This window comes from Tenrec ecaudatus, chromosome 10, assembly GCF_050624435.1.
Source record: "Tenrec ecaudatus isolate mTenEca1 chromosome 10, mTenEca1.hap1, whole genome shotgun sequence".
Classification (NCBI taxonomy): domain Eukaryota; kingdom Metazoa; phylum Chordata; class Mammalia; order Afrosoricida; family Tenrecidae; genus Tenrec; species Tenrec ecaudatus.
The window spans coordinates 17,311,985-17,328,279 of NC_134539.1; the positions used below are offsets into that span (position 1 = coordinate 17,311,985).

Sequence of the window (16,295 nt, forward strand, 5' to 3'; positions counted from 1 at the left end):
CATGGTCAACCCAGGTGTTTCCAGCTAGAACTGTGTTCCACAGAGTTGTCAATGACAATCATCTCTTGGGATTAGATCTATCACCAGATCTTTCTTCCAGTGTCCTCTGGGCATATTTGAACTGCCAATCCTTAGGTTAGCCGTCAATCACTTAACATGCATGGCACCGGGGACCCCTATGCATATGCTGGGAAGATCAATAAAGACTTTTTGTCCTGAAGTGCGTGGTGGTTGTTGATTCTGTTAGCAAGGCACCCTTTCCAATTGGCATAAAATTCTGAATCCCCAAAGCCTTGGAAAGGAATGTGGATCCTAAGGAATGTTTAAAGAGTCAGCAAAGAGAAGGAATTATATGTCCCCACATACTTTCTGCAAAATGATCTGAATTGTTAACAAATTAAGGTGTCATTTTGAGAACAAAGCTGCCCCTGATACTAGGTAATGAATAAGGCAGACTGAAGAAGACCTGATTCCTTTGAACATAGTGTTGGTGAAGACGGTTGACTGTACCACTGAGTGCCTGAAGAACTCACAGACATGCCTTGGGGGAAGTGAGCTGGCATGCTTTTGAAGGGACGATAGGAAGATTTGTGCCGCACACATTGGACATGCTAACAGCAAGGGCCAGTCGGTGGAGAAGAGCGTCATGAATGATGAAGTGGAGAGTCCAGGAAAAGAGGGGACTCCCTCGTGCGATGGACTGACATAGTGGCTACACCGCTGGGCTGGAACAGGGCAAAAGCTGTGTGGATGGTGTCCGAGCAGACGCTGTCACCTCCTTTTCTCCCCAGGGCCACTGTCAGTGGGAGCTGAGGTGATGGCATCGAAGACTGACAACAGTAATCAGTAGAGCTTCCTAAGCACTTGTATGACATCGTTCTCTTCTTTAAGGCCCGCTGGTCTAGGAGTCAGTTGCTTTGTCTTCCTAACAAAATCCCTGGTTGTGAAAATGACTCATGTACTCAGCTGCTAACCCCAAGGTTGGAGGTTTGTGTCCATTCCCAGGTAAGTTGGAAGAAACTCCTAGCTGTCTTCCGAATGATCAGCCATTAAAACCCCTTCGGAGCACAGTTTCACGTGGACACCCTTGGGGTCTCCATGAGGTGGTACTGACTCCAAGACAGATTTGAGCTTTGGCCTAGCAGTTTGTGTTAGCTCTTTTATAGTATTTTGTAAAACGATGACCCGTGCAAAGTGCTCCTCCTCTTCGGTCTCCTTTTGGAGCAGGGCTCCTCAACCTTCCTAAGGCCATGACCCTTTAATACCCACATGTGGTGGGACTCCCCCAACCATAAAATCATTTTCGTTGCTACTTCATCATTGTCATGTTGCTACTGTTATGAATCGGGCGACCCCTGAGAAAGGGTTGTTTGACCTCCAAAGGGGTCACGACCCACAGGTTGAGAGCTGCTGTTCTGAGGTTTTCATCCTGCGGTGGTTTGAAATCCTCCCCCTTGTACATTTATGCCGGGCTTGCTTCTGTCGTTTCAGTTTTGTAGCTCTTACTAATGCTGCAATTGTTCAAACTGAGGTCCAAGCCTTAGGGCAGGCTGAACAACAAAGCCTGTTCCCTTCTTGCACACAGAAAAGCCCGGTCTTTCTCCCGAGGAGCTGATGGTGGTTTCGAACTGCAAATCATGTGGACTGCAGCCCAATTCATAACCACGCCACCACCAGGGCTCTTAAAGGTAGTAGACAATGCATAAACCAAGTGAGAAATGGTGTGGGGGGCCACCTCTGACATCAGCCTGTTACCCAAGGGGGAAGGAGAATCCAACTCCACCTCTTCCCAAGGATGAGTGCTCTATCAAGTTTCCAGCCCTGTATGTCCCAGCTCTGAGTCGCAGTTTCAAAGATAACTCTTATTGCAGGTTCAGGTGTGCTTGGAAGGGGAGAGAGTGGTGGTTTGGGGTCTAGTATTAAAACACATGCTTTCATACTTTTTGTATTAGGAAATCTGGGAATGAGTCCGAGAGGAAAGAAAGGGAAAAAGAAGAGAAGGGAAGAGAGCAGAGGAGGCTCAAAGTTTCTTTCAATGATCTTCTGAGGAAGTGGCAGGGGACTACAATTCCCAGGATCCCTCCAACTTCACCAGGTAGAATTGCAAATCTCACTCCTCATCAGCCCAAGGCTAATGTCTGTTAGGTTGAGGTCCGAGATGCCTTTATCTTCCAACTTCTTTCACCCTTTCTTGACACCAATAATCCTTCCTGTGGCACTCTACGTCTCTCCTAGAGTCACCGATCCGTGGCATGGGCAGTGCTCATGACTAGGCAGTTTAGTAAGGAAGTTACCAGGCTCTAAGTCAGGGTCAGAAATATTAAGGCTACAGTTCTTTTGTCTGCAGCACCACTTCTCAGCCACAGGAATGTCTCTCTTGAGTCCTTGGCCTCAGTCATGTGGTTCTTTGGCCTGTGCTTTGCTTGGGCAAGTGTTGCAAATGCCTTTGAGTGCTGATAAATGCCTAGAGAGCATCTCACCCTACAAGCCAGCCTACAGGCATCTGCCTTGACTTGTTCCACGGCCCGGAAAGCCTGCTGCTCTGTCTCACAGACTCGGTGCTGCTCCACTGCTATCTGTCTCTCGTTCTCCTTTTAAACAAGCTCTGGTCAGATTTATTAAAGAAAAATATTTCAATGAAGAATACAGCTTTCCTCTAGTTCCTAAATGCTTCCCCCCCACCCACTACCATGGTCCGAGCTCTACCTTGCAAGTCTGGACAGAGCAGAGGATGTACACTGGTGCAGATAGGAGCTGGAGGCACAGGGAATCCAGGGCGGATGATACCTTCAGGACCAGGGGTGTGAGGGGCAATACTGGAAGGGTAGAGGGAGAGTGGGTTGGAAAAGGGAAACAATTACAAGGATCTACATATGACCTGGGGGACGGGCAATAGAAAAGGGGGTGAAGGGAGATGTCAGACAAATTAATAATTTATAAATTATCTAGGGCTCATGAGGGAGGGCGGAGCGGGGAGGGAGGGGAAGAATGAGGAGCTGATGCCAAGGGCTTAAGTGGAGAGCAAATGTTTTGAGAATGATGAGGGCAATGAATGTACAGATGTGCTTTACACAATTGATGTATGTATGGATTGTGATAGGAGTTGTATGAGCCCCTAATAAAATGTTTTAAAAAGAAAGAAAGAAAAGCATTTCAGGATTTGTTTTTCACCAGTGTCTTCTGGCATGTTTCTAAGGGTGTCAGAATCACCTGGATCAGTGGTAGCCGGGGTGCATGCTCTGTAGTACTCTGCGCACGCGGTGCCCAATCCGATGTTATGGCCACAGTAGTGATGGCCATGAGTTTGGCCAGCATGGCGGAGTTCTGGATTTCAGAGTCCCTCCAGGCCCGGCGATTGTTGGCGAGGATGGCCAGTTTCGCTTTAGCTTGCCTGATCATCTTTCGTGTCTGCTTGTCTAGGATGTATTTTCCACTTTTCATAACGAGTTGGAGTCTAGAGTTGATCGACTCCGGGGACTTTCTTGTCTCCCTGGCCGCCACCAACTTCCCGTCTTAGGTGAGGGACGGCCCCCACTCAAGAGCAGCCACCGAGATATCCAGGGAGGGGGAAAGCGCTGTCAAGTGGGGATCTGGAATGTGCTTCGCTCCTGGCTCTGCTCTTTGGTGGTCACCAGCATCTCTGTTTCTGCTTCGGAGACGGCTTGCGTTATATTCAGTGGGCTGGCCACCTGGACGAATCCCCACCTGTGAGTAGCAGGTATTTGATTTACATGCTCCCTCCCAGTCAACTTCACTGGATGTTACCCAGATGATGGGCAAAGAGTCATAGCTGGTCATTGCACCAGCGCTAGGACAATTAACACCTCACATTTGTCAGCCATGAGCAAAAGCTCTACAGCCATACAGCAAGTTAACAGAAAGGCCGGCTATGTTAACTGGAAACACTTTAATCTGGACCACATTTTCAGATGTATAATAGATGGAGTGCAATTAAGGGGAAACCAGAGAAAAACACACACTTTAGGTAGAAATGAGGCAATCGTTGGAATTTTTCACTTTGGTCTCATTAGCTGCCAACAATTCGAATGCGGCACCACACAATTCATAGAACGGGCTGCCAAATCTCTGGTCAATCGAAACTGTCATGCTTCATCCTTCTCTGGTGAAAATGTCTTGATTTGCTCATTGCGATGTTCCTTGTCTCGTCTGGTTTTTTGGAGACTGGAGGGCTCATGTTCATTCTACTCACAAATGAAGGAGCCAGCAAAGACGTGGGGAGGGTGGGGGCAGGCCCAGAATGATGCCACCCTGAGTTACCCCACGGTGAGAGCTGCTCTCCATAGGTCCACTGGAGGGTACAAGGACAAGGGAATGGGGAGCTGTTTTCAGGTTCAAACCAACCTGGACACCAGTGTGGTTGGGAGTGGGGGGTGTCTAAGGATAGGCAGTGTAATGTAACAGCATGTCCTAGGGACTCACACAGAATGATGGAACACGGAGCAAACGAAGGATCTTCCTGAGCCAGCTTCTCTTTGTAAATAGCACGTATTGTTCAGATTAGGAGCTTGATAACTTAAATAAATATATATATATATATATATATATATATATATATATATATATATATATATATATATATATATATATATAATTGATGAAATAGGGTTGCCACTTATACACAGTGTCCAATCCAAACCCAGCCCACTGCCATAGAGCCGATTCCGACACAGAATGGCCCTGGACAGCAGGACTGTACATCTTTACAGGGGCAGACAGCTCATCTTCCCCCTGCGGAGCACCTGGAACTTTGTCCGGGAAGTTCGAACGAACGGTCCCTCGTGCCGTTAGTTGCCAGCCCAACAACGCACAGTGCTGCCAGGCTCCTCGTTACCAGGAGCAACTGAAAGGTTGTTACCAGGAGCAACTGAAAGTAGCCATTGGCTCAACGTAATCACATTGCCTGCTTGTGAGAACATCAAAACACATGCCAGCCTGGGCACTGTCGACTGGCCATGAACGGGAAGAACACGCCCAGTGTAGATAACCCTTTTCAACCTGCAGGAATGATAGGGTGAAAAGGAGGGGTGAGCAGGCCATGCATCACACCTGTGTAGGAATACCGCCAGAGCTGGTCAAAAGCTACCTAGTTCTACAGAATTGCAAAGCAGATGTAAGAGCCCAGGACTGAGGGCTTAATTATTTATGGAATCTTCGCAGAAATGACCTGTCATGAATGTTGTTGATGTGTAGCGGACAGTGCCGTGTTGAAAACTACGGACAGAGACAAGTGGGCATGGGGAAGCGGATTCCGAAAACCCAGCCTCTGAAAGCGCCACAGGTTTGGGAACCCGTGTACCAGTTTATTGCTTGTACTTGCCTTCTGTGTACAGAAGAGGGGCGTAGGCTACAAACCCTTGTCTAAATCTGAACCTTGTTGTCGGTTAGGGTGATGGTTTAGTTGTTGCATCGATGCTGGGAGGAAACAACAGCATCACTAACGCACCATCCTGGAAAGTATGGACATGATGGCGCTCTGGTGTCTAATTGAAAATCTTTCTTGCTTCTTATTCCTAAGATACTGATGCGTTAAAGTTGTCTTAGGTTGAGCAAATTGTGATATATCACCGCAAACCTATCCATTAGAGCTAAAGTCTGTTACCACCGAGCCAACACCAAACGACACGAGGAATGGACCCCCATCAACGCGCTCTTCTGGCTTTATGAACAAGAAAATATGAACAATACCCCTGTGGTATCTGTCCATAATTATAAGAGCTTTGTAGCTGCTTCAGCGGGCTACTGTGAACATGATAAGCAATTCACGAAGGCATCTTATGCTGGGCTCTGGCACAATAGGTAATAAACCAAACTCATTGCCACCAAGTCACTGCTGGCTCATAGCCACCCCTGTGGGTCTCAGAGAGACTGTAGCTGGTGACAGGAGTAGAAAGCCTCACCTTTCTCTCTCGGAGCTGCTAGTGGTTTCAAACTGCAGACCATGTGGATGGCAGTGGAACTGGGAAACCATCATTCAACCAGGGCTCCTTCCAGTAGTAGCATCATCTTTAATTTGAGCATTTGCCATTTAATCCACATACCATACAGTGCAGTGGTTTAAACAGTGTTGATCAATCGCCGCCGCAATCCATTGTACACATGATTATCTCTCCAAGAAGCCAAATGGAAGCAAACTCACTGCCACGAGGCGATGCCAACTCATAGCGACCCAGTGGGACAGGGTGGACCTGCCTGTGTGGGTTTCTGAAACTGTACCCCTTTCCAGGAATAGAGAGCCCCATGTCTCTCCTGTGGAGCGGCTGGAGTTTTGCAAACTGCTGTCCTTGCAGTTAGGAGCCCAGCACATGCCCACTAAGTCAATAGGCCCTTCAATGGCCAGGATTTCTACTCATTGTGAGTGCAAGTGGGCAGAGCAAATGTCTTAGGGTGATCACACAATTTTATGCATCAAAGCAATTCAGTTAGGGCGGGGGTAGAGTGACTTGCTCAAACCGTACAATCTTCCACTCGAGAGCCAGGGGGCGAATCAAGCATGCAGGCACCATCCGTGGGCCTGGGAGCAACCTAAAGACCCATCACATGGGCATTTTCCTCACCCCAGTTCAACTAAGACGCTGGGAAACGTGCGAGCGTCGAGAGAGAAGACTCTACCCGGAACACTCTGTTTTTCCTCCTTTTCTCCTGAGCACATGCACACAGGCCGCCAGTGAGGGGCTGCTGGGAGGGTGTCCCCCTCCCTTCCCTTCGTAGTCTCAGGTCTCCAAGGTCTCTCCTGACGCCAGCACCTCGCTTCACTGAGAGTGAGCATTGTTTTTAAGATGGGCTTTTGGTTCCGTCCCGTACAACATGACTCATAAACATTTGCTAGCGAGTGAATGAGTTAGGGTAACACCCCCCTGTCCTAATTTCATGGTAGAAAATAAACACCCCCAAACAGACATAGATGCCAGTTGTGATAGAATCTGCGTGTTGTGCTTCAAAAGGTTTTCAAGAGGAAACCGTTCTTTCTCAGAACCTCTGTGTGGGTTTGAACTGCTAGCCTTCTGGTTCGTACTCCGGCACCATCTCAGTGGTGCTGCTCAGCGTGTCCCGTGTAGAAGAGAGGCACTGAGGATCTAAAGAAAGAGAAGGGATCGGCAGGGTCGAACGTTACTAAGCCGAGTTGCTGCAGCATTCTCAAGTGCAGAAAAGGCCCCTCAGATGGGGTCCTGAGGGGAAATACCATCAAAGGAGGACTGAAAAGCAGCCGAGGGTGCCAGAGACTGAGGGGATCTTAGGAGGCAAGAATAATGAGCAGATTTTCATTCCCATTCTGTGCCATTTCCGATTTCCCACAAAATGGCAGAAAGGGACACATTCTGTAGCCAACCATCTTCCCCAGCTCTAGCCTCATTATCTGATCTCAGTCATTATGCTATATTTTCTGTGCCTTTGGATCGAAAAGCCAGCTCTTCAAACCATAACATTGGCAGCAGTTTTCTTCCTACAGTTTGTAAAAATTAAATCACAAATCAAAAGAATATGAGCCAAACATGCCACAGCCATTTGGATGTACATGAAAGGGAAGTCATCAACACCTCCCTATCTTGGCCGATGGATGGAGCTGAGATTTCAGACTTCTTTCCTGGGTCTTTCATGACCACAAGACCAAAACTAATCAGTCCAATTAGACAAACTTCCAGATTGTAGCTCTGAAGTCAACTCAACAAGTAATATATCCAACAATCTAATCTGCCAAGTATAATTCGGAGGTTGAGGAGGCGGGAGAGGTTCCTGATTTATCACCACAACTAAAGCTGTATTCCAGTCTGAATACAAAGCAGACAGAAGGGGAACTCCAGCCAGACTGAGGACATGGTAACTACTGAAGACCAGGCTTTCCTGATATCACACAAGCAAACAATTTGGGGTTAAGGAATCTTAAAGGGGTAAAGGTCCTCAAAATACTTCTAGAATATTCAAAACACACTCCAGAGGAGTTAAATCACAGTTCAATGTGAGAAAAAACCCCAAAGAACAAGAAGAATGGATAGATAAATATTTACCTGAATATGATGGTATGGTGGTCTTTCTTAGCATGGCATGGAAAAACATAAAAAGAGAAATTAAGAGAATTTACTACATGGATCCTGAATTTTTGTATTTCAAAAACAAAATCAAATCCCAAGACGAATGAAAAACAAAATATTTAGAACAAATATGATACAGTCAAATGGTTTATGTCCTTTATTTTTAATAGTTTGGGATATGATTTCCATATTGTATAATCCATCTCTTTAAAGTATTACAAGTAATGGTTTTTCGGTTTCCTCACAGAGTTGGGTACCAATCACCACAATCAATTTTAGAACATTTTTTTCACTTCAGAACGAAACCTGTACCCATTAGCAGTCACTGCTCATTTCCTTCCACTTCCATACCCTGAGCTCTAGGTAACCACTAATCTACTCTCTGTCTCTCTCTATTTGCCTCTCATATAAACAGAATCATAAAATGCTTTCTTCTGTCTGATGATTTCTTTCACTCAGCATAATGTTATCAAGGTTCCACCATATCGTAGCATGTATCAACGTTTTTAAATATGTAAGATATAATTGATGTCCCACAAAACTTACCCCTTTAAAGCTTACAGTTCAATGAGTTTAATATGTACCCTTTCTTCACTTATGGACATGGCCAGGTTCCAAAGAGTGGATGATTCTATGAAAGTTGGTATAATATGAAAATGGAGGATAAGGACATCAGATCAACAAATGGAGGATGACTACATGGTTACTTAATTGTCAAATTACACCATTTGATGACTGTCAAACTCCATCATTAGAAAGCCACCACATGACTGGGAATCCTGGCCCCACCATGTTGATGCCAACTGTCACAGAAAGCTTTAAGCACTCCGTGTACCCTGTTGTTCGTTACTGACAGACCTACATGAAACATGTACAAACTAGGTAGGTTTTTTTTGTAACTACTGTCATAAATAGGAAATGTCAAATAATGATTTAACAACAATAATACCCTCCTTGCATTATTGATATATGCATTAATCTGGTTGGCCTGGTTCTGCCATTGGAAATGAATGTGATCCACAGTGTTGCCTTAATGCCACTCCCATTGTTTGTGTAAATAGTGTCTAGTCTCTTAAGAGTTAAATCTGTACAAGTCAATAATTCATGTTGTGCAGTTCGTAGCCAATTTATACTTGTTTAAACCACTTTCTCAACGGTACTTTCTATTCTATACTATTGGCTAACTTAATGATACTATCAATAGATTTATCTAGTGCCTCTTTAACATAAAATGACAAGGGCTATGCATAAACCACAGATATATGAATGGATCTTGGGCGTGCCTTAATTCTAGCCCCAATCTAAAATTAATTCATTCTTCTGACAAGACCTGCATGGTGCCCTCATGAAGAGATCACAAAGATAAGGGACGAGAACAAAGTTTGGTGAAGAAACCAGATGGTGCCCAGCTATCAGAAAGAACAGCATCTGGAATCATAAAGACTTGTCGTTAAACAACCATCTAAGTGAGGCATCAACTAAGTTCATACGGAGCAAGCATACCCGGTTGTGTGATCCAAGGATTCTAAACAATATAATTCAAATCCAAAGGAGGGACTCATGTCAGAGTTTAAATTGTAAACACCTGGCTTTCCGAAGGCTATGGAGAACATGTGCAGGGTCCACACAGAGTGAAACCACCATGAACGCCCGCTGACCATCGGCAGGGATGTGAATGGCCTTGTTATCAGACAGAGCTCTGTAGAGATCATAATAATCAATGTGGTTAGGTTATAAATCTAACATCATTTTTATCTCCCTTTTGACTCAATTAAATGGGGTGAATTCCTCTGAACATAGACGAGGGATGTGAATGACCTTACTATCATGCAGAATGCATTGGAAAGTAGATTATGACGGATGTAACTTGGTCAAATCTTAACACCCTATTAATTGATCTCCCTTTTGACCCATTGCAAAGTTGTTCTAGTTTTGAATATTTTTTATTTTTGTTTGAGGTTCTTCCTTTTTATTTTGTGAGTGTTGCTACTTTTTTTGTTTCATTTTTGGATGTTTTTCAGTATATGAAATCCAGGATGGGTGGATCTGTGGAGACAGTAACTAGATTAATTAATGGTTTCTTGAAGGCATCGCAGGTAAGGTTAGGCAGGAATGGAGAGCGAATAACCAAAAGTACAAGAAAGGATAAAATGTTCTAAAGCTGATTGGAGTAATGATTGTACAACTTCTCTTGACATGATTGAATTATTGAATTGTATGATATGTGCATGATGTCCCAATAAAACTGTTTAAAACAACAAGAAGATGAATAAATAAAAGTTAAACAAAAACTCACAGATTGCATTACCATTAGCAGTTGTCCCCATTTTCTTCCTCCAGCCCCTGGCAACCATGGTTCTGATTTCTGTCTTTCTCGGTTTGTCAATTCTGGATATTTCATATCAGTGGATAGTTACTGTTAGTGGTTACCTAGGGCTCAGATTGTGGAGGAGGAGGGAAATGTAACATCTGGCCTTTTTTGTCTGGTGTAATATTTTTAGGATTCATGCATATTATAGCACAAAGCAGTATTTTGTTCCTTTTTCTTGCTCTGTAATATTCTATCATATGGATATACCACATTTTATTTATTCATTTGTCATCTGATAGCTATTTGAGTTGTTTCCACTTTTCAGATGTCATGAACATTCCTGTACAAGTTTTTTTTTGGTGTAAAGTATATTTTCGCTTCTCTTGGGTGTATAGGTAGGAGTGAAATTATTCTGCCATGTGGTAATTCTATCTTTAACCTTTGAGGAATGGCCAGATTGTTTACCAAATTGACTATCTTCTTACATTCCTATCAGTAAAGTATACGTTTTTCTATTTCTTGCCAACCCTCTTGCCAACACTTGTTATGAATTCTCTTTTAAATTATAGTGAGCCTACGTATCTCATTGTGGTTTAGATTTGCATTTTCGTAATGGCTCATATGTTGAGCATTTTATCACTCACTTTTTAATTTATTTTTTGCTATTTGTGTCTTCTTTGAAGAAATATATATCCCAATCCTTTGCTCATTTTGCAATTGGATTATTTGTCTTTTTACTGTTGAGCTGCATGAGTTCTTTATGTATTCTTGATGCAAGCTTCTTATCAGATATATGATTTGCAATATTTTCTCCCGTTGCATGGCTTGTCTTTTCATTTTTCTAGATGGTGTGCTTTGAAGCACGGAAGATTTTTTTAATGTTGACTAAATCTAATTTTCTATTTTCTTTTCTCCTGTGTTTTTGGTGTCATATCTAAGAACCTATTGGCCAATTCATACTTTCCCTTACCATTATGTAAATTACTAAAACAACCCCCCACTTGCGATGCATTCTTCCTCACCAACACTCTCACTTGTTGCACATGCAGTTTTTAAATCATTGAAGTGGCTCTGAGCCTTTTCTTGCACCAAACCAAGGCTAAATCAGAACTGTTTGCATCTGTCCTGCCTACCTACAAATATGACTGAAAGACTCCTTAGGAATGGAATTGTTGATAACTGTGGGTTGCCTATCTATTGCTCCTTTATTCTTCAAACTTACTGAACTACTTTATTAGCTTAACTAGGTGTTTAGTGGATTCTTTAGGGTTTCTCTATATACGTTTTCATGTCCTGGTGGTTTAGGGTTTTGTGTTGGGCTGTGATTTGCATGGTGGGCAGTTCGAAACCACCAGCAGCTCCATGGGACAATGACTGGGTTTTCTACTCCTGTAAACAGTTACAGTCTCAGAAACCCACAGGGGATCGTTCTGAGTCAGCATTGACTCGATGGCAATGGGTTTATTATCATGCCATCTGTAAAGAGATAGTTTTATTTCTTAACTTTAAATGAGTTCTCACATATCAATCTGAAAGAGTACCCCAATAGAAAAGCTAGCAATAAGTATGACTAGGCAGATCACCAAATGAACTCTACATGGCCAATATAATACGCTCGGCTTCATTAGGAATGAAAGCAGTACAAAGTTAATGATTATGATACGACATTTTGCCCATCAAAATGACAAGGCATTTAAGAAAACTTGGATAAGATCCATTGTTGGCCAGAATCCCACGCTGAAAGAGTGTCAACTCTCCAGTAGGGTGATTTGGGAATGTGTATGAATAGTTTTTAAAGATGTTTAAGCTCTTTATCTAGTTATTGTTGTTGGAGGAATTTATTCTAAGGAAATAATCACAATGATTTGTGTACAAAGAGGTTCGTAAAGCTTTATCTGTAAGAGAGGAAAGTAGAAAGAGCCCAAGTGCCTGACACATGCGAACAGATAGATTCATATCCCCATATCACGGGGATGCTACACCACCACCACAGAGAGCTTGTGGCTAAAGAAAAGGCAAGGTCATAGGTGCATGCTCATGATATTGGTGCAATAAGCATATATTATATGACTATAATTATATTTTAGTTCGAAATCCTATCTATATGGGTATGTGTAAAAAAGTCTTACTGTAAAATCAGAACACCTTTCTTAAGCAAAAATATCAAAATGTGAAGCTATTGTTTTTTGACACAACTTTGATCCTGGTCAGTAAACTCCTGAAGTTGGTGTTTCTCTCTCTCTCTCTCTCTCTCTCACACACCCCCCCCCCCACACACACACACCCACACCCTTCCTCGATGATGTATATCACGTCAGCCTGGCAGTTCTGCCACGTCTGAGGGGTTCACCTCATGTTCCTTTCTTTGAGTTTGAGGGGCAGAAAGAAGTCTCAAAGGGGCAAGATTCGGGTTGTATGGTGAATGGAGTCAGGTTTCTCAGTGACATTCTCGTAGGACCCTGCTGCTATCTCAAAGAGTAAGTCGGTGCTTTCCATGATGGGAAACATTTCTCAGGTGTAACCTTTCTGACCTTTTCTTCAAATGCAGTTTTCTGTTTTCTTCCGACTTCTTCCCAATATGCCCTCACGATCACCCTGTGTCTTTTAAGAAAATACAAAAAACCTTGGAATCCACTCCACCCCCCACACTGCAAAAATCAACATGAGCTTTTGAGCTGACGTCTTTGCCTTGGATTGGACGGGCCTGCAGATCCCCTCAGACTCACTGTTTTGATTGGACCTTAGTTTTGAAGGCTCGCTCACTGTACGAAGATGTGCACATTACTGATTGAACATGTCTACAGCCAAACAGAGGCATGTTTACACATATATGAATATGTATAATATCACATGCAAGTCATATCCCACTAAAGCTAATTAAAAACAAACAAACCATGCCCCCCCCCAAAAAAAAACCCAGTATGACAATACATTGACAGGAAGCTGCCAGATATCCAAACTAGATTCAGAGGAGGACATGAAACAATGAATATCTTTGCCGACATCAAATGAATCTTGGCTGAAAGGAGACAATTACAGAAAGAATTTTACTTCTTTTGTATTGAATATACAAAGCCATTGACTGCGTGGATCATAACAAACTATGGATAACATTTTGAAGAAAGGGAATTTCAGAAACGAAATTGTGTTCACGTGGAAACCTCTATGTAGACCACAAGACGTGTTCAAACAGAGCAAGGGGATAACAAAGGGCGTAAGCCTAGAAAGGGCGTGTGTCAGGCCACATCACTTCATCCTCATCATCCTATCTGTATGCTGAGCAATTAATCAGAGACGCTGGACTATCTGGAGAAGGACATGACCTCCAGACTGGGCGCCTTCTTCACACCTGTGCTGTGTAGCACACCTTGTTTACTGAAAGTGAAGAGGATTTGACACTAACTGAGATTAAAAATAAATGCAGTCTTTAGTACGAATGAAAGAAAACCAAAACCATGAATGTAAAGGAAACCAAAATCTTCACCACCAGCGCGAGAGACAACATCATGACGTGGAGAAATTGTGAAGGGGTCAAGGATTTAAGTTCACTTCATTTGACAATCAACGCGCATGGAACCAACAGTCTAGAAATAAAAAGGCGTGTTGCATCGGATACATGTGTTGCACAAGAGATATTCAAAGTGATAAAGAGGAAAGATGTCACCGTCAGGCCCAAGGCGTGCCTGACAGAAGCCGTAGTTCTTTCAAAGGCTTCTTGTGCCTGGGAAAGGGCCCGGTGGCACTGCGGTTATGCATTTGGCTGTGATCCACAAGGGCAGAAACTTGAAACCACCAGCAGCTCCGAGGGAGAAAGGCAAGCTTTCCACTCCCATAAGGAGTTTCAGTGTTGGACACCCCCAGGGCCAGTTCCACCCTGTCCTATCGAGTCTCCATGAGTGAGTTTGATTTGGGCTTTTTCACTTGCATGTGAAAGGTGAACGATGAATAGGGAATACCGAAATTGCAGCGGACTACCAGAAGAACATACAAATCTGTCTTAGAAGAAGTAAAGCAAGAATATTCTTTAGAAGCAAGGATACCCTTTGCCTCACCCTTGTATATATACATCCACATATATCTATATACCTGTATAACATTATGTATTTCTATGTAGATACCTACCTGTATCTTCACAGTGGTTTATTGTAGGGTGAGTTTGGTAGTTTTAATGTCAACTTGGATGGACTAAGATTCTTGGTAGTTTGGCAGATTAGGCTTTCCCCATCATGTGATAAATATCACCATGTGATAAATATCATGATAGGATCTGCTATGAGCATATCAGCAGTTGTTGGAAGATTAGGATAGAGGACAATCCCTTACTCAAGTCACAGTTTTAATGATGCCTCCTTGGATGTGTGAACAACTTTGTATACAAGATGATGCTGTGGAGTGCTTCTTGCTGGCTTAGATCCTGCATCTGGCTCGTCGACTGACGGATTTTTAGACTTGAGTCAACAGCCTGCTGTGTTGACTGCTGATGCTGGAACCATGTGACTGACTGACTGTGGATTCAGCTGCCTCTGTATTCACCAGTCTTGGTCTTCGTGCTTCCTCAGCCTTGGCAGTAACTGGAGTCAGGAAAATCCTCCGTCTTAACATTTGACCTATGGACTTGAACGGAACTAAACTGACCTACTTCTATCACTATGTGAGCCAATTCCTTGATATACCATATATACTCGAATATAAGCCGACCCGAGTATAAGCCGAGGTACCTAATTATTACCTGGGAAACCAGAAAAGCTGATTGACTTGAGTATAAGCCTAGGGTGGAAAATGCAGAAGCTATTGGTGAGTTTCAATAATCAAAACAAATGAAAATAAAATTACTAAAAATTGAGACATCAGTGGGGTAATGTATTTAAATATTTGTTTTAAATAAAAACATAAATAAAAGAACAAGTCATTTAACATTAGTAAACCAGCACAATAAGTGGAAAATAGGTTCAACAAAAATAATAAGGTATCAACAATGATACCTTAAGAGTACTATCCCCTGAGCTCAATCAGCAACCAAGCCAAAATGTAAAGAGTTAAAATCCTTCAAAACTAGATTCCTCATCATCATCTGCATCCCAATGCAGAGCTTCAGCTGGTGTGAGGTCGTCATAGATGCTGTCCTCACTGAGATCGCCGTCATGCATTTCGAACCCACTTTGCTATTAACTCTATGTCAGGCTTCATGAGATTTCCTCCTTTTGTTAGTCGGGCTTGACCACATGACATCCATTCATGCCACATCCTTCATGGTTTTCAAAAGGCTTATTCAAAGATACACGTCATAGGATGGCTCTGATTGGTCAGATGTGAGTAAACAAACATTCAAAGTCCTGCAGTGTCAGCGGGGCTTTGAATGAACAGCAGAGAAACGGCAATCACCCGCGAGATAACGGGCACTCATCCCGTTACCTAGGGGGGCCCCAGAGAGATGTTACACCTCGTTGGGGTACCACTGACCCATGTATACGCCGAAGCCCAGTTGTGCTGAAAAACTCAGCTTATACACAAGTATATATGGTATACTTCTTTATATATGTATCACTGCTGTTGCTTCTCTGAGGAACCCAGCCTAACACAGATGATTTTGTGTGATATATATTTTCCTTTTCTTTCTTTCTTTTTTTATTAATCATTTTATTGGGAGCGCTTATAGATATTATAACAGTCCATAATTCAATTAGATCCAGTATAATTGTAAAATTGCTGCCACCATCAGTTTCAAAACATTTCTTTTTGAACTCTTTGATATCAGCTCCCTTTTGTCCCTTCCCTCTCCCACCCTATCGTTCAGGAACCATTGTCATTATATTCTATATTACTTTATTATTCACTGCATCACATACCACCCGATGTATCCATTCACCCACAATATTTTTACTTGATCCCCTTGAGTGAGGTTACACAGTCATCATTGCTATCAGCTCCCCCTGCCT

General features: G+C 43.1%; 1 protein-coding gene and 1 pseudogene across 2 annotated transcripts in view; one reads left to right on the forward strand and one right to left on the reverse strand.

Annotated features, from left to right (window-relative positions):
- The window catches only part of CNTLN (centlein), a 294,237-nt gene that overhangs the window by 17,139 nt on the left and 260,803 nt on the right, over window positions 1-16,295 (forward strand). The window lies entirely within an intron of this gene.
- On the reverse strand, window positions 3,116-3,798 carry LOC142460166 (large ribosomal subunit protein eL30 pseudogene; annotated as a pseudogene).